Raw genomic sequence first — 23,480 nt, 5'->3', positions numbered from 1 at the left:
AAGGCCCTTCAGCATAGGAGGGACACGACATATGTGTACAAGGGACGTTTTGTAGTGTGCCAAGCTGCCGACTCACTAGGCGCATTAAATTGCTGAGCCTTCCTAAGTCGCCCAATCTGTCGGTAGTGTTACACAACACAATACAGAAAATGAAAGCCTACGTTACAGCTTAAAGTTGAGTATAAGCTTTTAGGGATTAAGTTTTACTACAAAGTCTACCTATAACGCGATAAACTCGATCAAGCGATTTGTTGAGATAAACGAACAAGGAAAAGACAACTAACATTAGTTAAGTCCGTGTGGACGCTACACGCCATGAGTCAAGTATGGATTGCCTCGAGAATTACTATTCGATCTACATTGAACGTCTGCTGCTGCCTTTATCAGAACCCCTACCACGCTTGCGCTTCTAGTTACAGATCGAAAAAAGTTTCTTAGATTGAACTGGACTGATTGCACAGGTCATTAACGCTAATGGAGTTGGAATGGGAAACTCACACGTGAAGTACTTAGGTTGAGGTTAGGTTCTAAGTATAGAGGTTTGTTATCGGCTGCAGGTTGTAGGTAGGTACCCAACGTGCTCTTTTTGGTGGGACTCTTTTTTAGGGTTCCGTACCCAAAGGGTAAAACGGGACCCTATTACTAAGACTTCGCTGTCCATCCGTCCGTCCGTCCGTCCGTCCGTCCGTCCGTCCGTCTGTCACCAGGCTGTATCTCACGAACCGTGATAGCTAGACAGTTGAAATTTTCACAGATGATGTATTTCTGTTGCCGCTATAACAACAAATACTAAAAACAGACTAAAATAAAGATTTAAATGGGGCTCCCATACAACAAACGTGATTTTTGACCAAAGTTAAGCAACGTCGGGAGGGGTCAGTACTTGGATGGGTGACCGTTTTCTTTTTGCTTTTTTTTTGTTTTTTTTTGCATTATGGTACGGAACCCTTCGTGCGCGAGTCCGACTCGCACTTGCCCGGTTTTTTGTATCAATAGATAGTGTGTGTCTCATGTATTAGTGGAAGATCACGCTATAGAATGGTATTTTTAACGTGAAGAAGAGGACCAATTCATTGGCATATTTCTGAACACAAACACTTTTAAACTACAACTTTTGAATCGCGTCCGAGGTTACAGTTCTGCTAAAGGTCAAATGTTAACAGCTTGCTAACCAGACGTTGACGGGAATGCAGATTAGACGCAGCCGATGCAGCCATGAAAACGACCCTCAAAACCGAAATTACTGCAGACTGCAACTCAACTGAAACTATTCCAAAACCCCCAATGCGTTCTGGAATAGTTTGATTTGAAATAAAGATAGTATTAGTTGCTGAATAATGCGTCTTGCACCAGTTTAAACAAGTAAGTGCGACGCACTTAACATCTATATTAATTGGATTTTTTAAATCCTGAATTAGCTATTTACCTAATGGTAAGATAAAGTCATTATGTGGCACTATCTCGTATGTTTTGTTCGTTTTCTTGTGTGCGTATGTTACGAGCAAAGTAAATCAAGTAACACATTGTGTAAGTTTGTCTGACAGTTCTATCACATTCCTGCCATTACTCCAGGTAAGCCTGTCTTAGCTCAGTTCAGCTTTGTTTTAGAAATGAGCTTGTAATCTAACCTGTATTGCACACAGTATAAGTGCTTTGCTACTCCAACTGGATCCTTGTAAGAAATCTCGCGTATCACTTGCCATAGGCGTCGGTTCTCGACCACATGTGGCTAGCATGACTATGTTTGGCGAAGAATTCACGTTAGTATGGCGCAGATGGGTAGCCAATTAACGTTCTGGTTTTTCCTGTATTTTCTATGTTTTGTACGTATGTGGCAGGGCTACGTTTTACTTTAAAACAAAAGACATTGTTGCATTGCATTATTTATAACTATCCTTCTTTAACAATTATGAACAGCAAAATTGAAAAAGTCACACACCTTTTTCAAACTGTAATTATGTTATCTTATATAAGAACTTGCTTTCAACACGGCTGCTTTTAACACAGAAGATCTACTAGCATTTCCAACACTTTGACTCTATTTAATATAATCAGTCATATTGCAAATTAGTCTTCCTAGTAGATATTCAAATTATTTTTATAAATAGTTCCTATCTTATCACAATTTCTTTTGGAATTCAAAGTTCCATGCGAGAAATGGATCCTGATCCGATAGCTATTTATATCTTATCGATAGGCTAAAGAGAATGGGGTCACCAAACATTTGGTACCCGAGGGCCAAGACCCGCGGCTGTTCCGCTTCCTTTCGGCAGGTCAGATTGGAAAAGCTCTCAGGGCTGTAGTTCGGACTTGGAGACCTACTCTAAGCTAACGAATCCATCCTTATAACTGCGAGTACGCCCGGAGTTTAGTTCAACAATCCCATCTTGATTTCTCCAGCTTGCTAAGCACGCAATTCAACAAAAAGGCTGAAGACGTTAGAAACAAGAGACAGTCTGCCGATTATGTCATGTAACCAATTCCCACGACCGATTAGTAAGAGATTAATTAAGTTTACTGCCTAAACCTCTTATGTTGTGAATAGGGACAACGAAAAAGTTACCGTAATTCTTATAACATAATAGTACATTATTGCAGAGGCCGGGAAAGGGCAATTCGTGGATGAGTTTCGATTTTGTCGGACGACGCGAAGCGGAGTCCGACAAAGAAGACGAATCCACGAATTGCTATTCCTGCCGAGGCATATATAGTGCTTTTCTCCAAACATGCGAGGAAATAAGCTAAAATAATTATTATTTAAGCATCAAGCATCACTCAAATCAAACCTTCACATCCAAAATGTCAAAAACAATTTCCCTCTTTAATTAATTTTTAAAAGTTAAAGGCACAAACTTATTCTGCCATTCAGCACCATTCAATATTCGTTCATTCAATATAATTGCGCAATATAGTTTGTCAAACCAACTTTTCAGTCAGTAAGAACCAGGAAAACTACACCCATCCTTTTCTTTTGGGTGCTAGTACTAGTGTAAGACAAAGATAGTATGATTCTCTTTGTCTATGTTTGAAATGAGAAAGTCCTTTGACAAACTATGTAAGCTTTATGAACACGGATGAGATTTAAAAAAAATATAAAAATAATCTTTGATTTTATTAAGCAGTATTCGCACGATCATACACGTGAAATGATAGCTGATCGGGTCGTGTAGAAGCGGCTCGCGGCAATAATAATTGACTGTTTGCGTTTTTTATTATTAAAAAGTAAAAAACACTACAGTAATAAGTTATTACTGTAGTGTTTTTTTACTTCCCGTCCGCTAGAACAGGACAGCGATAGTTTGATGTTTTTTAGTTAGAGTTTGACATTAACGAAGAACTTCCCGTACTATTTTTGCTACAGTAAGGTGAACATTTCCGAGCATATTGGAGAAAAGTATTATTATTAAAACTACAGTGATGTGACACATCAATGATATAACTTCTGATGTTTGAAGTTCGAAGATAAGGTAAAGGTAAAAGAATGTAAGGGATGAATGTTGATGGACGGAGAGCGGATGGTAGACCCAAAAAACGATGGATGGATTCTGTGAAAGAGGATATGAGAAAGAAAGGGGTGAGTGCTGAGGTGAAGATACTCAGAAATGAGAATGGAAGAGAAAAACATGTTGTGCCGTTCACCCCACAAAACGTGGAATAAGGGCAGCAAGAAGAAAAAAAAAGAAGAAATTTGAAGTTCCAAGATTGGCATAGTGTGAATAGTTGTTGTTGAAATCACCATCATCATCATATCAGCCAAAGGACGTCCACTGCTAGACATAGGCCTCCCCCAAAGAGTGCCACAATGACCGGTCTTGCGCCACCCGCATCCAGCGGACTCCCGCGACCTTTACCAGGTTGAAATAATAATTAAATTTAAACGTCCTTAGGAATAAAATAATAATTAATAAATATTACGCAATCTTATAAAGAGAATCAACACAAATTTTGTAATCCAATATATATTGCAAGCAATATTACACCACTAAAAGAAATGAAACAGCACATTTTAAAATTAAAGTTCTCATGCCGTGTTAAGAGGTGTTTAACCCGAGTATTTTAAAAGGTCACTAAAAGGACATGATACGCGATTGCACTCGATTACGACATACTTAACGAACACAATGTGTTTAGCATGATGTTTAAGTATTTGAGATTCTTAGGTTGGTACAGGACAGGTACCATACAACAATATGCTATTTATTTACGGGTCAAGCGCCTAATAACTCTGCGATTAGGTAAAATCTTTACTTAATAGATACAACGAATTATGTTATCTCTCAAGAAACATGTCACTATATGTTGGCAAGAAAATTGAATTACACCTCCGCGGAGGGCGCGGAGGCTGACAGCTTATAGGTATGTATTGCTGGCAGCCCATATATAAAAAAGTTCTTCTCTTCTTCGGCTTCTTTTGTTTTTTTGCTTGTCAAATTTGTTATATTAATTTTTCTACGATATAAGATTAAACATCTTATTTTATAAGCTGGAGTTTTTTACTGCTATATAAACCCGTTAGACCCGTAACCTTATATAAAACAAATTCACCCGCCGCGTGTGACTGTCTGTTTATTCGCCATAAACTCAAAAACTACTGAACAGATTTTTATGCGGTTTTCTCCTATCAATAGAGTGATCCTTGAGGAAGGTTTAAGTATATAATTTGTTAAGGTTATGAGTAAATTGGTTGAAATATGACGATTTTTGCTAATGATGTCCGAAAAAAATCATCCGTGCGAAGGGTTATCCGCAGATGGTCTAAAACACAAAATGAATAGTGTGTTGTTTTGCCTAAATCGCAATTAGTCTACATCGCAAACGGTCTAAAACGCAAAATGCCCACTTTTTATATCACCACATTTTATATAGGTAGGTTAGGTTCGTTAGGTATCTTCAAATGGCCGAAGGCCAAACAGCACAGAATAGGAGCCGGGGCTCCGTCGACATCGCTATAAAGTTAAGATAAAACGGAAAAAATAATTCGTGCATTTTGCGTTCTAGATCGTTTGCGATGTAGACTAATTGCGATTTAGGCAAAACAACACACTAGTCATTTTGCGTTCTAGACCATCTGCGGATAACCCCGTGCGAAGCCGATCGGCCCGCTAGTGGGTACTAAGTAAAGAAATAGCACACGGCTGTTATTTTTGTAAACAGAGTGTGGTAGTTGCACTTCAGCATCCTGCCCTACCTCAACTAAAGTTGATTGAGTAGCGTGAACACATGATTAGGTACTGCCTGCGTTACCAATGTTAGAATGTTACCATCCGTCGGGTTTGGCTGGATTTGTCCAAGTTTGGAATGTCCGGAAACCGATCAGGTTTTTAAATGTTATAACATTTTTTTAAAATATTTTTTTTTCTACGTTATCGGTCCGGCGTTGGCTAGGCATGAGGAAGTGATGGCAGCAGAGGCGCGACGCGTTCGCGATGCCACTAAATAGGTAGTGGGATCAAGTTCAAATGTGTTGTACGTTGTTCACAATGAGCAGTTAGTCTCCCCCCCCCCCCTGCCTTCACGCACCCAGATAAACAAACAATTTACGGATTGTTTAAGGGGCCCACAGATTACCAGTTCGCCGGACGATATAATTACAATTTATTATTTATCCTGTCGGTATGTTTTAGTTTTTGGATTCAAGAAACTATTAGGTACACCGAGCTGCAAATTCATGGATGAATTCCATTTATAATGCTATATGAAGAAATTATCAAATTGTGTTCAAAATTTAACCATCTGTATTATCCACATCGCTTAGTCTTACATTCGCAGCACCACTAACCTTGCTTTCTCACTTTCAATACATTCACAAACATTACTTGAGCCAAGCAAAGATAATCAGGCAGGATTATCGCTTTCGAAATGTCTTCGTTAAACTGAATCTTAACGCACGAAGCACGATTCGTTACGTATTAACGACGCCTTTGTGACTTACCGTCTTAAAACCTGCTGTTTATTGGACTGCCATGTTAAAGTGGTTCGTCGTCGTGGTGTTAAAATAGTTAGAGTGGTTCGCTGAAAGAACCATATCTGTAACGAATAAACACAGGTTTGACAATAAGCCAAAAATATTTTCTTCTTAATCTTAACCAATGCATGGTCCTTTGCCGCCCTGATCCAAATTCCGCCTAAACGAAATCTTCTCTGAGGCTTTAACATATAAAGAGGTCCCATCTTCAATCTCAATCTTTTTTTTAATAGCCTATATATTATGTCCCACTGCTGGGCAATAGCCTCCCCTTCCGCCTTCAATCTTTATACACTTATAAACTGCGTTTACATATAACCTTTCTAAACCTTCCTCTTGAAGAGCTCCATTTATGAAAACTGCATTAAATCCGTTGCGCTGTTTACTCGTTAATAGATTTAAGCGTATTTACAGACAGACGGAGCGACTTTGTTTTATACTATAGAAGATTTTTGCGGCTTTCCATCGACCATCACATAAGGATTCATGCTTCAAGTGTAATAAGGACGTTTCCATCTGAAATTCTGATAGAAACGTCCTTACTCCAGATGAAGCATAAGGATCCTTCTGGAATGCCACATGTTGTCATTTCTCCCAATCACCACTGGGTAGGCACAGTCGCCATCAAATATATAGGAGCGGCCAAAGCGCTCACAAACATCAGAACTGGCCTTTATTGTCAAAGCGTTAGAGTGCGTGTTCAGATATTTTGACCACATCGGCCGCTCCGATATATCTGATGGCGACTATACACCGTCATAATAGGTACATTTAATTTCCTGTTTTATTCAGCATCTGTAAAATAAGATAATAGATTTAAAGTATAACCTCAAGTACCGTCTCACGGAGAGTGACTAATTTCTTGCGGTTGACATTGAGAGTTGACAGTGACACGTCATCCGATACCACCGTATGAGATATCAATAAGTGATGAAACTGATGAATAACAAAGCAATTCTGTATTCAAATGATGAGTGGAAAGGTATTGTATAGGTACTATGTGTGCGGCTGGGAATTAAATATGTTATACATATATACATTTAAGTAGGTACCTAAAGGTATATGTAAGTTTGAATTTTCCGTGACATCTTCCATTTCCCGCTGCTGTTTTATATTATTTAATTAATTTAATGTTTTAGTACTTATTTATGTGGCCTTATACTTCTGTTTATAATTTAATAATTCTGTTTATAGGTGAATAGAATTCAGTTTTAGTTTCGGGCGGCCATTTAGGGGTTGTGCATTAATCACGCGAGGTGTTTTCGGCTACTTTTTGACCCCCCGTCCCCCTTGGTGATATTTGGTGACGTTTTTGGCTACCCCACCTCCACCCACACAACATCACGTGTATTTTTTTGAAATTTTTTGATTCGACCTAATTTTAAGATAAATAGTATATGTATATACAAAATCTTGGTTGTTTTTCTATTTTCGTTAAATAGACTGGCTATTTTGAAGTGCAGAGTGAATGTTTATTGAAACCGAGAAAAAGAGTATCTACTCATGTGGTAGGTTTTTTTTCTTAGTTTCGTTCACTGTAGAAAAATACACGTGAGGTTTCCTTATACCCCCCTCCCCCTACGTGATCTATCGTGATTTTTCCGTGATTCCCTCTCCCCCTATCGAACCTCGCGTGATTTGTGCACAAGCCCTTACTGAAACCGGCCCAGCGAATTACCTTACCTAGTTTCATAAACGATACAATGATTAGTCAACATCGAGAGACCAACCAGTAGAGCAATTTTTTCATTATTACGATTCCGCTCCTAGAAGCAATCGAAATCGAAGCACGAGACAAAAAATAATAAGAGCAAATCTAGAGTCTTATATAACAAGCAATTACAAAAGAGAGTATGGAAGATATGAAATTATTAGCAACACTTTATCGTCGGTCGATGGAATTTATAGCAACGGTAAAACCAATCGATTTTGGTAAGTTACTGTAATACGAGTAGGTACTTGATGTTCGAACTCACCAGTGTTGCCAACTCGGATTTTGAAAAAATGCTAGACTAATGTCTAGATTACGCCAAAGTTTTTTGAAATATGCTATTTAAAATGCTAAAATGTCACTTGAAATTAGACACTTAAAACACATACATTTATCAAATTTGCCGCCTTTTTCTACTGACAAGATCTGCTTGCCCAACTTTATATAGTCCGTCAATGTCCATCCGTCCACGAAAGTTAAAATTCATATCAAAATATCATGTAAAAAAACCACATAAGGCGATGGTGCATATTGTTGCTGCCAAGTTGGTGCAAACTTGGCTTAGATTAAATTATGCTAAAAATATGCCAGATGCTAAATGGAAAATTTTGGTGCCAAAGCGAGTGAAAATATGCCAGATCTGGCATCATTTATGCCAAGTTGGCAACACTGGAACTCACAATCAACGGTAAAGCTCACATTTAATTAAACACAGCTGTGTCTACAATAAATGGATTCTCTAGTATTCTAATAGATTTTGAACTGACGCCTCTTTTTAATGTTTGCATCGAATCATTCGAATCGTAATAGGTCAGGAAATGAATGCTCAAAAAACGTTGTAGAGGGAAATGCTAGGAACACAATTTTTGACTCCGTAACTTTGTTTGGACTAGTTAGGAGGTGAACATATCAAAAGTCCCCGATGGGCCAGCGCTGGCCACTCCAAGGGACGCATTTATGCGTTAGAGGGAGCAAGTGATATTGCTATCTCATTCTACCGCATGGCTGCGTCCCTTGGAGTGGCCGGCGTTGGCCCATCGTGTAGAGGGGCCATTAGAGACCCTGTGGGGCATCTTGTCTAGTGAATAGTGATGGACATCTTTCGGCTGACATGGCGAAATCGCGAAAAGTCTAGTTACCATTTAAAATGACATTCATTTCCAACTGCAGCTGCAATACTGTTCATTTTACTATGGAAACGCGTCGCTGTCATTGTCAATTTCCATAGTAAAAGGAACAGTATTGCAGCTGCAGTTGGAAATAGAGGTTACATAACTGCTGGCTTGGTGATATTCTTAAAGTGACTAAAAGTAGGCCGATAAAAAGCGTTTTTTAGAAATTCTACGTACCTACCTATTTCTCTTTACTGCAATGAAAGAATCCTTAAACTATCAAAATTTTGAATTGCTACTTTTACCAGTAACAAGCGAAAGCTTCTTATATAGTCCTGCAGCGCTGGCTATATTTTGAGCCCTAACTTAAAGTAATATTAAAGTCAAATTTTTTTTCGCTTACGAATGCTGTTTTAAGATGTTAATCTTACATTTTGTTTTGTGTCACAGATATTATTTGCTTTTTAAGTTATTTAATAATTTGTGGTAATTATTTTTATTTTGAATTATTTTGGAGAAAAGAATATTCGAGAGAAAACATGTAACTGTGTCGCATTTAGGATAGTTTTTTTTAATGTGAAAACATAGTTTGTGTCAATTACGTCCATTGCAATCGGATACTATGTCATACTATTCAAAATGACTCAAAAAATAATTAAAGTTAAAATAAATTGCTGACGTCGCATTTAATCGTATCAATGTGTACATTACATGTTTTTGTGTCTTATTGAGGCACAGCTTCATAAGATTTTTTGATAATTTTGTTCTAACAGGCTATTACCATAACAAAAGAATATTAAGGTTACTAGAGTTCACACCTTATTAATATATAAGGCGGGATAAATAAGAAATATGAATTTGTGTCAGTTTCATCCATTGCATAAACAAATAATACAAAAATAATGTTCGCGTTCATACGACGCTAGCGGGTGGCTCTTAACGGGCAACGCGGGCCGTGCACGGGGAGCGGGCGCGGCGGGCGCGGCGCGACCTTGGCGTGACGGCGGGTAAGGGCCTCTCTCTAAAAACCACACGTTGCGTACGCAACGCATGTTTACTTCGCCTGCGCGCCAAATTAATGCAACTTATGCAAAGTTATACTACTACAAAGAGAACTTATAGATATTGTACATTATGTCACCATTTAGCAAAATAACTGTAAGTGTGTAAGTAAGAAAGAGAATTAAGGTCTGTTTATATCTATACACATTGAGAATGTGAAATTCCTCTTTGACATTCGTTACGTAATGTTGATTAACAAATATACGACATATCCATCCTGAGGGCCTACCGCGAACATCGCAATTCGCAAATTGCGGACATCTTTCTCTGTCACTTTTATTACGTCTAATTGGAGTAAAAGAGAAAGAGTTCGCAATTTACAAACTTTAGTGTTCACGGTTACGCATCATATACTTGTGACAATGACAGGGAAAAGGTACCACTTGAGTAAAATTTGCTTATTAATGCCGTGACTTGAGGTAACTTTCATTCTTTGATAAAAATATTACTTCTTGAACTTAATTTATATTAATGTTATTAATATTTTGATTTCTATATCTAACTATCTAATCAAGTCTAACTTCAATATCTCTTAATTATATGGACTAATAAATTTTAATATAAACATTTTTTTGTCATTATAAATAGCACAAACCAGTCTTTCCATACTTAACGTAAATTATGCACATTATTTTTTTAATGTATTTTTTTTGTTCTTAGCAATTTTTTACAATAGATATTATTAATTACACGTATTGAGGTTATTTAAAGCCTGTTTATTCTTATGTTTTGAATACATTTACCTTAAATAATAATTACCAACACTTATGATAGTTCAAGCTTCTTGAATAATACCTTTGGGTTCAATTGGCGTAAAGGACATTTTGGCGAAAATAAGTTATATCCACTACCGTAGCCTCAAAGGGCTTAACTGACAAAACGCGATTTTCCAGGAGAGCCAAATATCAGTTTTGTTTTGAGAAAAAAATCAGACACTTTTGTTTGTTTGAATTAACTGATGCCTGTATGTGGCTTATTCCTAATTTTTTGAGGTCTTTTAAACTGATTTCTTGAATACAATGCTTATTTACGAAAATAGCATGTCCGTTACGCCAAAAAACACGACTATTTTTAAAAAGGCGTCCCTTACGCCTCTTCTTTACAATATTGGCAACTTGCATTTAGGGAACACTATACTTCTAGTACTATACTTTACATTTTTTTTCCGAAAAATTTTAGAGATATATTCACTGTCAAGTTTCCCCCATTTTTGTTATTTTGAATACTTAAACGTGGAAAAGGTCGTTTTCTTAGCCACTAAAACAATGTTCTATTTATTTGTTTAGGTATATTACTTCAACAGAATCACTGCTGTCCTACCATTGATCTATATATTGATATACAACAAATTCTAACAAATTAATTTAACTATAGAAAGTATTATGCGTTATTTCTGTTTGTAATGTTAATTAGATTATAAATTTTACTTTTACATACTAAAATACTATTAGGTACAATAGTAGTTTAGAAATTTCATATGCCTATTCAGTAAAACTTAATGAATATGATCGCATATTTATGACATTACATTAGAGTAGAAAAAGGCCAGGCTTACGTACTTCTATGGATTTAAATGCAAACGTTAATTTAACTAAACAGTAACTTTCATAAGGGTAATCCTGTAAATTAGGGTTTAAACAAAAAAGTATTAATGATACGTTTTAATCAATAGGTATTACCAATGACCCAGTCACAAACAAAACAGTTAAACAAGTTTTGTATTTTTTAATAATTAGAGAAATAATAAGCACCGATCTTCTGTATTTTCTGTAGCAATAAAAATGTAAAAGAAAAACCATAGTGTATAAAAATTTAGCACGATTATATTCAATTAAGGAAACTGTAGGTCTAACCTTAAGATGCAATGTTAAACCATTACGCATTAATGTAAATGACCGTTTGTTTCTTGATTCACAATAAAAAAAAAAAAAAAAACTAAAACTTAACAGTCTTACCTTAATTAAACGCCATAATTATCATTTGAATATAGTCATGTTTTATTATTTTCATAAAACTGATGAAAAAGTACCCACTAGTTCAGTTTAAATTGTCAAAATTTAGTAACCCTATAAATAAAGCAATGAGCACATGAGCAGGTAATGCAAGTACCTACTTAATAAAAAAATTCACAAGGAAAGTATAACTAGCTCATCCCACTTAAACACAAATAAACAACAATTATAAACCCGAAATTATACATAGTATGGGGGCGTATCTCGTACATTGAATTATCTAACACTCGTATAAATATCCATTCGTTGTGGGCGTAACGTACATTTAGCACTCAAAAAGCGCAAACAGGCGTAACGGACAAAAAATTACCACATATTTATTTAATAAAATTTCCGATGCAAAAGACATCCACGCAAATCGTACAAAAAGTAGAGAGTTACGCCAAAATGTCTCACAAAATTTTTTTGAATTGGCAGATACGGCCTAATGCGTTGGAAAATTGTGTTCAAGCATTGATTTTTCATAGTGCTTAACGGACATTTTTATCAAGTTATCGAGACGTTAAATAATACTATTCGATAGAAAAAAAAAATACTGAGTATGCATTTTCGCAATTTTGTCCCTTACGCCCTTTGAGCCTACGGTAGTCGTTATATACAGTTTTGTTCAGAATTCCAAGCGCTTTCGTTCGATATCTCTTAAAAAGTTGCCTTTACGACCCAATTTTTGCACTATGAGCTTGCAAAAACAGCTTATCTCAATGGTAAATTACCAGTTATAAATTAGAAATATGGATATTATCGTAAAGGTTACCGCTATAAATATTGTTGTAAATGACTTACATGTGTTTTGTCGTCCTTTAAGCCCTTCATTTGTCTTGATGATTTTTCATATCGTATCTCGTATGGTCAATATGGTCGTAAAGGACATATTATACTACATATTGATATTCTTTTACTTGCCCTTTATTTTCGTCCCTTTTGCGGAGGAAACTGCGGGCTGCTGGGGTGCTGACGCGAAACAATTTGTGCGTGACATAGGCAAAAGGGAGAGGATCCCCACTCTGAATCTTTTCTGGTGCAGAGGCTGTCCATAGCCATCCAGCGGGGTAATGCCGTGAGTATTATGGGCACTTTTGCACCGGAAGCGATAAAGAACGGGTTTGACTAATAGTTACTGTGTAATTATTTTTAAGATGTAAAATTCCTATGTATGAAAATTTTAATAAACAAAGTTCTTAGGATTTTAGATACTATACTATTATAACTCTAATCGGGATATACCTGGCATAATCAACTACCGTTTGATACATTTTTAAGCTTCGTAACAGTAAATTATGCTGAGAAAAGTTAACATGTGTACCGTGACTGGTAACTAATACACCCCGAATTTGGAATAAAATAGTCTGATAACGTCTCTTACGTCCCCCTAATAAACAAGATTCACTAAATTATCAAAAATTTCATGGGCGTAAAGGACATTCATAGTGTTTTAGACCAATTTTAAAGGAAATTAACTTCTTTCGTATTTAATTTATAGATATGATTGCTAATTCAGGTTAAAGAGACTAACATTTTGAGTACTTTTCCAATACACATCAAAAACATAGCTCGATAAACCACAAAAATATATTATAAACATTAAAAAAAAAATGCAGTTTTTCGCGTCTCCTGAAATGTAGCATTTTGTCCTTTACGCCAATTGAACCAAAAGGTATCGTAATAATATATATTACTAAAATTAATAACATCAGTCTTTATATTATGTATCAACTAGGTACATATTATTAGTTGCACATGCAAGTGCAAATATTTTCATTGCATTCAATTCATGCTATGTTGTGGGGGGCGTGGCTAACGATAATCGCAAGCCAACATTTTTTCTCATAATTATACCAACCCGGTGGAGCCCGTAATATCACCAAAATAATTAAAACAATTATATTCTGCTCCACAAACGAACATACTTTTTTTTCAATAACTTTTATAATTTATGAAGTCTTGTATTCAATGTACATCATCATCATTATAACTGACGTTGCTTGCCAGGCTTTATACATCACAAACTTAGCAATACATTGCGTCTTAAAATAATCTTAAAAAGTGTTCTAAATATCGAATAAAAGTTATTTTTAAAAGTCGCTGATGTGACATTCTCATTCAAAAGGTAGGGACCACTTTGTCGTTTACCATAAAGACGAAACTTTATTGTATCTTTATACAAATAACCTGTCAGAGAGTCCTTATGGCAAGGATAAAGTGGTACCTTTTGATTGCGAACTTCACGAATGTTGGTCAGTATGAGGAGCCTATGAAAAGATGCCTCCGAACGAAATAAACACACTGTAATGGCTCCTCTACACGATGGGCCAATGCCGGCCACTCCAAGCGACGCATTTATATGCGTTAGAGGGAGCAAGTGATATTGCTATCTCATTCTACCGCATGGATGCGTTCCTTGGAGTGGCCGGCGTTGGCCCATCGGATCGAGAAGCCATAATGTTCATCTAACAAGCACCCTACCCGCGTAGGTAGCCTTCCCCGCGTACGCCGTTCATGCAAAGTTTTATTTTGCCAAATAGTAAAAAACCGTGGTTGAAAATGACCCAAATTATGAATGTTGTCTCGATGTGGCATTATAATAATGTAGACGTAAACTTAATAACATGAATTTTTTTTTGTGGCAGATACTTGATTTTTATAAGAAAAAAAAATATTAAAAATAAAAGCGGTGGATGAATTTGACACACATTTGTTTGAATAACATATTATAATATCCTGTGAAGTACAACACTTCACTTACCGACTATAATTTTATTTTAGGCATTTTAGGTTCACTATTAGGTATTTATTAAATGTCATTATACCCGTGGATGAAAATGACACAAAATGCGTGTGTATGTCGGAAGCCACTTCGCTTTTACAGGGAAACAAAGAATTTCATCTCGAATATTGTTTTTACCGAATGCTGTTTAAAAAAAGAAATACCTAAATTTCTACCTAAGCAAATACCTAGGATGACACAAATTATTATTATTAGGTTTAGTATGTGGTCTGGAAACTATATGTAAAAAATAAGCAACATTAATAATCTTATAACTTCAAAAGTTATTGCTACCGGACTATATAGGTATTCGAATGTAATTACTTAGAAACATTTTCTTGGACAGTTATTAATGACGAGGTAGCAAGATCACGTTTCAAGCTCCCACCAATATTTTATAGCGAACAGATTTGCTCGACCGAATTATTAAATCGCCGATTCAGTAGAGCATAGATACATACAGCTATTAACATGTTCATGGTGACTGTTTCTTGTATAGAAAACTAAAACTATACTATCATTTAGAATAATGAGAAGCATGGTGAATATACAAAACGTATGGCGCTATCTATTTCAGCTGGCTACTGGTGGACGGATGACCTGCTCAAAATTGCAGGAAAACTTTCTCATAGTTTGGAAGTATGTACAATACCTAGGAGATGTAGCAGAGCTATCTAAATGTATTCGAATCAATACCAGCTTGCGCCGATAAAACTGTCTCTAACAAAAATAAATGTGATCTTATCAATAAAATTGTATCTAACAAAAATAAATGTGATCTTATCAATGTCCAGTTGTCCATGAACTTCGCGTAGGTGTTTAAAGGCAAAAATAAATAGGTTCTATGCGTCACAGATAGTAGGTACACATAGCCACCTATCAGAGATCCTATCACAAACTGTTGTGGCCACACAATCTGCGTTGGTGTCATATTGGTACATTAGGTGCAGAGAAATATACTAGTTTAGTGCTTACTTACTTTAGGTAAGGTAGACTATGTTATGTACCTAGTAGTGATATTTATAAAGAAAAATATGCAGTTATGCTGTATCTATTTTATTTATAAAGGTACGCGGTCTCACGCTACGTCTTACGTAGGCGAACAACGCGCGAACGCGGCGCGGCGCGGCGCGGCGAAATCAATCCTTTGATGCCCATAGAAGTGTCCTACGTAAGCGATCTCGTTGCGAACGCGGTGCGGCGCGATTTGCACGCGAATGTCAGGCGGCGCGGCGCGGCGCGGCGGCGGCCGCTTTCGCCGCGCCGCGCCGCGCCGCGTTCGCGCGTTGTTCGCCTACGTAAGACGTAGCGTTACCCTCTCATCTACATGGGCTCTCACCAGGCACCTGTTTTTAAAATGACAATAGATTTTTTATGCTGTTTTTATAAGGGCTTTGTCATGCGTCCGTTAAAATGATAAGGAACCCAGCCCTAAAAAGTACCTGTTTGGTATTTACCTGAGCAAAAGCTTAATTGTCTTATCAGTTTGTACAAATACCATGCTTGTTGACTTAATTTTATTTGGGAACAATTATAGTAACAGCACCAGTCATGGGACATTTAAGAGGAAATTTGGAGTATTTATGATATTTCCCGTATACATGTAAATGGTCTACCGCTTAGCGTGTTAAAAGATGAAAGTCCTATCCGTCTTTCATGTTTTAGGCGTGTTGTATCAAAGATACAGCAATTAGTTTCCACATATTTAACAAATTAAAACTATGCTTTTTTTCTCCAGTCATGGACACCAAATCTCCAGTAATGGGCCCCCGGTAATGGACGTGGATCCAGTAATGGGCCCCCTATAATGGACATTGCTCTATCAGTATAAAATATTGAAATGGGGAATAAGTTACGGCAAAAAAAAACAATTTTTGGTATAAGCTTTTATCGCTGAATGTATTTTTCTTTCCACAGCCAATTATTATTCTATTAGATCCATCGAGACAATTCTAATATACCCAAACACAATTAGTTAGGGTTTATTGCAATAAAGTTCCCATGGCCACCTCCTGTCTCCGTCATCAGATTAGGTCCATGTTATCATAATATTGCATTATCATCTGATTTGCATACTTAATTACGTACTTACACAAAATTCAACTGAATCGGAAATCGAAAAGTGGCTCAAATTCAGCTACCAAGATTTGACCCACACTAACTAACAGGGCAAGTTAAATAAAAGTTTGGAAAAACGATATTCATTTATCCGAAGTCCGAGAATACCTCCTGATTGACATATTTCGTAACTACATTTTACTTCTGTATTGTTTAAACATGAAATTATGGCATGGCAAGCATCATTCTGTCAATAGTCCCATCATAGGAGGTACGCAGTTTTACAGCTCCTATAATGGGATTGGGCCAAATACCACTATTTTTTTACATCTATGGAGTCATAACATAGTGTGTTGTATACCTTATCTCATGGTAAATGCAACTAACAAAACACATTCTAGTTTTCATCAAGTATTAATTAATTGAAATTTAATAAATTAACTCACATCTCTTAGCGAAGTTGTTAAGAATTCGTAGTGGTATTTTTTTTCAGTGACACGACAACTTTTGGATTGACGCCAATTTCTTAAAAAGCAACCAAATTTAATGAAACTTCAAACTGAAACAGCTCTAGGACTCTTATTTATGATAATATACAGCCAGTGTTTATAAACTACTTTTAGATACTTATTTTAGAGGAATTATGTTTTTTTATCCCATTACTGGTTCCACGTCCATTATAGGGTATACTACTATAGGTGCTTTTCGACGACGAGCACTGACGGGTTGCCAGATCAAAAGAAAACAACAGGTGCCTACTTGAATCCGTCTACGCTAACTTTGCACCAATTTGTACAGAACTTATTTTCATAGAAATTTGACATTTTCACACTTTGCTCATTGCAAATGCCAGGCGAAGTTGGCATGGACCGACTCTATCTGGATACATTTTTAAAATATCAAGATTCTGGGAGTTAATTTCGGAATCAATAAAGATTAAGCACCTACCTATAGGTATGTGTCTCCCTGCCAGGCCTTCAAAGTTTGATTTGACGAGTAAAGGTAGGTACTTACGAAAAACTAAATATCCCGAGTCCGCCAACAGTACCGATGCCAACCCTCTTTCAAACACTACAGGTGCTCTATCACACGGTTGCTAGGGACATTTATAACTACGTGTTCCTACCTATAGGTATGTGCCTCCCTGCCAGGCCTTCAAAGTTTGATTTGATGAGTAAAGGTAGGTACTTACGAAAAACAAAATATCCCGAGTCCGCCAACAGTGCCGATGCCAACCCTTTCAAACACTACAGGTGCTCTATCAAACGGTTACTAAGGAGATTTATAACTACGTGTTACCTACCTACCTATGTAGGAAGAAGGGTCAGATAGAAAATGCGGTATTGATTCCAATAGTTCATTGCATTCCAACTATGCCAGAAGGAAAGTAGCATTGCGTTCATACCGATGTAAATATTGTAAATACATAGATATGTGTTTACCAACTCATGTTTTGTTTATCTATTTTAGTGAACTCTACCCTATATAACATTTAAAAGATGATTGCAATTTTTAAGTAGGTACATAAGGCTGATTCGAAAATCTGTCTACTTAGGTACAGACATATTTAAGTATTAGGTATTTCGACAGGCGAAGCACCGAAGTCCGTTGCACTTTTGCCCTGCAGAGCACAGCGCGCAGCAATTTCTTTACACAATAAACAAACAAGGTACTATGTATACCTATATACATACTTCACAGAGTTCCACGTAGCTACTTGCCAAAGGTTATAGGTATGTATATGTCGACTGTCTACTACTAAATAACTGTATTTATGAGCCTCGTGAATATTAAATAAGTCTACCTACTGGTACTGGGACATGGTTTAACTGGATTTGATGACGTGCTATTAAAACATGCATAAAATGCAAATCCGTTTAAGAATCTTATAACGAGTTACAACAAAGTGATTTCTGGTTATTAACATTTAATGGTTAATAATGAATGACCCAATTATTGCTAAGTGGTAAGCAATAATGTTACTAAGTAATATAGAATAGATACATAGATAGCGTCAAAGAAAGTTCATCTCTACAGCACAACCTGTTTGAAAAACATAGGCACATTATAAAGTTAAAACCCAAAACACCACTGACTCGCCATTTCACATAGACAAATTCCAAATAGTTTTCTAGCCTCTTATAGAACTAAAGGTAATATTCATATACAGTTAAAACTAATAACCAAACTGCATACTTTTGGCGACTGCATCCAAACCAGAATTCTGGTTTTGTGATACCGCTATGCACTTGAGATATTTACTACAAAATAGACGTACCTGTTTAATTGTAACACACACGACACTGTAAGTTCTTAAAGTATCATAACCACAGTATACTTAGTTTATTTACATATACAATTGTTCGTTATTATGGAGGCGTTTCGTTCGATCGTTGTCGTTTGACCGGTAAGACAAGGCGCCGCGCGATACCTGCCTCAGACCCGTCCACTAATCGACTGTCTATGCTATAGTGCACGTGTTTACTTCGAGTTGTGTGCGTGTGTGCGTGAAGGCTTCAATCGCTGCGCGTGCGCGTGTGAAGTGTTGCCAGTACATTATATTCCGCGAAGATCTGGAATAAAGGTTATGAAATTATGAAAAGAAATCTACTACTAGCTCTAGCTTGAGTTTTTATTTGTTACAATTTCTGCCTTTATTCAGGGTTGTTCCATTAAAAGTTGCATTATACATACTGTTGTCATGGAAATCACTGCAGAACGAGGCAGCATGATAGCATTAATAGCATAATAAATTAATGTTTTTATTTCGTGTTATCACGGACACATATTTTATTTTAGACAAAATAAAATATCCCTGTCCCTGTCCGCTATCATTCGCAAAATGCTGTTGGAATTGCGGCGGCGTACCCGGCAAACCTGGGGCTATAACCGCGAAAATTGAAGTTCACAAATTGCGGGCATTTTTCTCTGTCACTCAAATTACGCCTTCATTGGAGTAAAAGAGCAATTTGCGAATTTCGGTTTTCGCGGTAGCCCCGCAGGGATGCTGCGCGCGCACGCATGGTAGAGTCTGGACAAAGAGAAATTGAAATAGAGCAATATTGTCAAAGTAAATTATGTAGTCAGTACATTTATAGCATTTACTGCCATTTTCCGACACAAAGATGGCAGTAAATGTACTGACGGGGAGACAGGGAAGATGTAAGAAGCTAATAATACACTAGACGATTGTTAACCAAGGGATGACTTGAAATGGTGTCTTACACCAGATTTAATCACTCTATTTTTTATTTCGAATATGACGAAACCAAATAAAAAGAGATAAAATAGTAAAATCAGTAAGTAGTACTCTTACATGCATCATACATGCAAAATTGCATGGACACTGTATAACATAAATGCATTCATTCATAAAGCGGTCATGTAATTTAGGGACTTGGTGTACTTGCTCTACGACTTGGTTCTTGCTTGGCATATGTATTTAAATACTGGCAACATTAACGGACTACGCATACGCATACCGCATACTTTCGTCGTACAAGCAAAGCTCGGTGTATTGCTTTTAGAGAATTATAGTATCTTTAGGCTCTGTTTTATTTTGTTATATAAATAGCCCAGGTAATAACTTGCTGGTTCTGGGTTCTGCAATAGGACTGGGGTCTTATATTTCTCAGAAATTGTCTTGGAGCACCTTATGGTGAATTCGAGATACTAATTATAAGACAGGTTTTTCCCGTTTCTTGTGTTCTTATTTTATAAATGAAAGGTCGACGCACTATGAAATGATTTTAAGTTTTGATATAATGTAAAACACATATCAAAAAGCAAATATAAGCAAATCTTGTCAGTAGAAAAAAGGCGGCTAAATACTTTTTAGTCCACGTCTCAATAAAATTAAAACGACAGGAATAAAAAACGGGCAGGCAATAGGCGGTCTTATCGTTAAAAAAAGATTTCTTCCAAATGGCAAAGGTGTGAGATTTTATGTCTGAATACTACTAATAACTAAATACCTACTTAATATAATACATGAAATTATATTAAGAGTGCTATTACATTTCGGGGTTGAGCGAGTTTAGGTATTTTACGCGCTGCGGCAGGCCGTGCGAGCTCAGTATTCCGATCCCTTCTACCACACTCGCACTACAATGATGGATTAAACATTCTTGATCCTTCGCGAAGCATATTGAAATCAACCATAACAACACTAACTGTACTTAACTTATAAAGTCCTAAAACTGTTATTTGGTAAGTACGAAAATACTAAATGCAGTGCAAATGTACATAGGGGCTGTTCATAAATTACGTCATCTTTTTTTGACCCCCCCATCCCTCAAATCATCCAAAAATCATGCTTCGGATGACTTCGATTCCTCCTACGTCATGCTACCATCATCCGATGTCCAGACCCCCCCTTCCTCCCATTTGAAACGACGTAATTTATGAATAGCCCCATACTCGTACTTATGAACGTATATTACTCGAAGGGGGTCATCCATTAATTACATCACACGTTTAGGGGGAGGGAGGGGGTCAAGAAAATGTGACATATTGTGACATGGGGGAGGGGGGAGACACAAACTTTGTGACGTCACTTTAACTTCATCAGTAACCGAAAATTTATTTAAATTATTTTATTCGCTGTACATTTAAATAACAAGTTTTTAAAACGATAATCATTTTTATTCGTTTAATTTTCTTTCCTAAGCAGTTTTGGGTTATAAAATTACTAATATTTATATCGTCAAAAATATTTTGATAAAATATTAATAATACTTAGGTACCTACTTAATTCGATTTGGCGATTTCGTAGAAAAAATGTGACGTCACACTAGGGGGGAGGGGTTTGCCAAATGTGACCAAGTGTGACAAGGAGGGGGGGAGGGGTCAAAAAACCTAAAAATTCGTGTGACGTAATTAATGGATGACCCCAAAGAAATTATAGGTACTCGCTTATTTACAAGAAACAAGTTACAAGAAACTGAAGATACCAGGGTCTGATGATGGAGCTGGAAGGTGGCCACGGGTACCAGTCCATCATGTAACTAAACCACTTCGTGTTTGGGCTCGTTTGATTCGTCTCAACAAGATCTTTGACACTGAAGATACAAAGGGTCTGATGATGGAGCTGGAAGGTGGCCACGGGTACCAGTCTCTCATGTAACTAAACAATTTCGTGTTTGGGCTCGTTTGATTCGTCTCAACAAGATCTTTGACACAAGACAGTACTCAGGGTCTGATGATGGAGCTGGAAGGTGGTCACCATTACCAATCAACCATACAACTAAACCACATCGTGTTTAGGCTCGTTTTAATCATCTCAACAAGATCTTTGACACTATATAGGTGATACTCAGAGTCTGATGATGGAGCTGGAAGTTGGTTACCGGTACCAATCAACCATGCAACTAAACCACTTCATGTTTAGGCTCGTTTGACTAGTCTCAACAAGATCTTTGACACTAGGTGATACTCAGAGTCTGATGATGGAGCCGGAAGGTGGTCACCGGTACCAATCAACCATGCAACTAAACCACTTCATGTTTAGGCTCGTTTGATTAGTCTCAACAAGATCTTTGACATTAGGTGATACTCAGAGTCTGATGATGGAGCTGGAAGGTGGTCACCGGTACCAATCAACCATGCAACTAAACCACTTCGTGTTTAGGCTCGTTTGATTCGTCTCAACAAGATCTTTGACACTAGATGATAAACCAAACACGAAGCCCAAACACGAAGTGGTTCAGTTATGTGATAGACTGGTACCCGTCGCCACCTTCGAGCTCCATCATCAGACCCTGAGTAGTATCTTGTGTCAAAGATCTTGTTGCGACGAATCAAACGAGCCCAAACACGAAGTGGTTCAGTTTCATGGTAGACTGGTACCCGTGGCCACAGTCCAGCTCCATCATCAGACCCTGAGTACTAACTTGTGTCCAAGGTCTTGTTGAGACGAATCAAACGAGCCCAAACATGAACTGGTTCAGTTACATGATAGCAGTGTTGGCAAAAAACCAATTCGAATTGACGATTGACGATTGAGAATTGACCGATCAATTCGAATTGACGATTGACGAAACTAATTCTAAATCTACTGATTGAAGATTGACGATTACTAATCGTTAATTCGAATTGATCGGTCAATCCTAAATCGTCAATTCGGATTGACGATTACTTTGTATGTACCTACCTAATGTCCTTTTTATTTAGGCCATTTTTGTGAAACTGACCAAATGCGTTCAAAAGCGGTGTCTGAGTTTACCAAAGGTTCCGAAACATGTTTCCGACGGCTATATGAAGGATGTCCTTTTTGGAACATTTTCGGGACTTTCCTTGAAATTAACCGATAGCGTTCAAAATCGATATCTGAGGTGCCCAAAGGTTTCGAAACTTGTTTCCGAGGGAAATATTGAGAGATGTCCTTTTTTGGGACATTTCTAGAAATTACCCGATTGCGTTTAAAATCGATATCTGAGGTAAACAGAGGTTTCTAAACATTTTTTCAACTGCAACATTGAAAGGTGTCCTGTTTTGGGACATTTTAGTGACATTCTTTGAAAGCGACTGATTGCATTCAAAATCGATATCTGAAGTGCAAAATATGATTTCAACGGCAATATTTAGATTCTACACTTTAGCCGCGTACTTAATTTACTACCTGCATTACGCCACCCTGCTGAAAAAAGGTCATTTTTCGGTATTGCCGTCAGAAACATGTTTCGAAACCTTTGGGCACCTCAGATATCGATTTTGAACGCAATCGGTTAATTGGAAGAAATGTCCCATAAATGTCCAGAAAAAAAAGGAAACTCCGTCTGTATTGCCGTCGGAAACA

General features: G+C 37.1%; 1 protein-coding gene across 1 annotated transcript in view; it reads right to left on the bottom strand.

The window, feature by feature from the left end:
- The window catches only part of LOC134664444 (uncharacterized), a 148,026-nt gene extending 128,865 nt beyond the window's left edge, over window positions 1-19,161 (bottom strand). The window contains exon 1 of the mRNA XM_063521104.1: window positions 18,963-19,161. The gene's annotated coding sequence lies outside the window, so the exon portion shown is untranslated. The remainder of the gene's footprint in view (window positions 1-18,962) is intronic.
- Between the last annotated feature and the right edge of the window lie 4,319 nt (window positions 19,162-23,480).

This window comes from Cydia fagiglandana, chromosome 5 (assembly GCF_963556715.1).
Source record: "Cydia fagiglandana chromosome 5, ilCydFagi1.1, whole genome shotgun sequence".
Lineage (NCBI taxonomy): Eukaryota > Metazoa > Arthropoda > Insecta > Lepidoptera > Tortricidae > Cydia > Cydia fagiglandana.
Note: the sequence above shows the minus strand (reverse complement) of the source record. Positions and strands in the feature narration are given on the sequence as shown.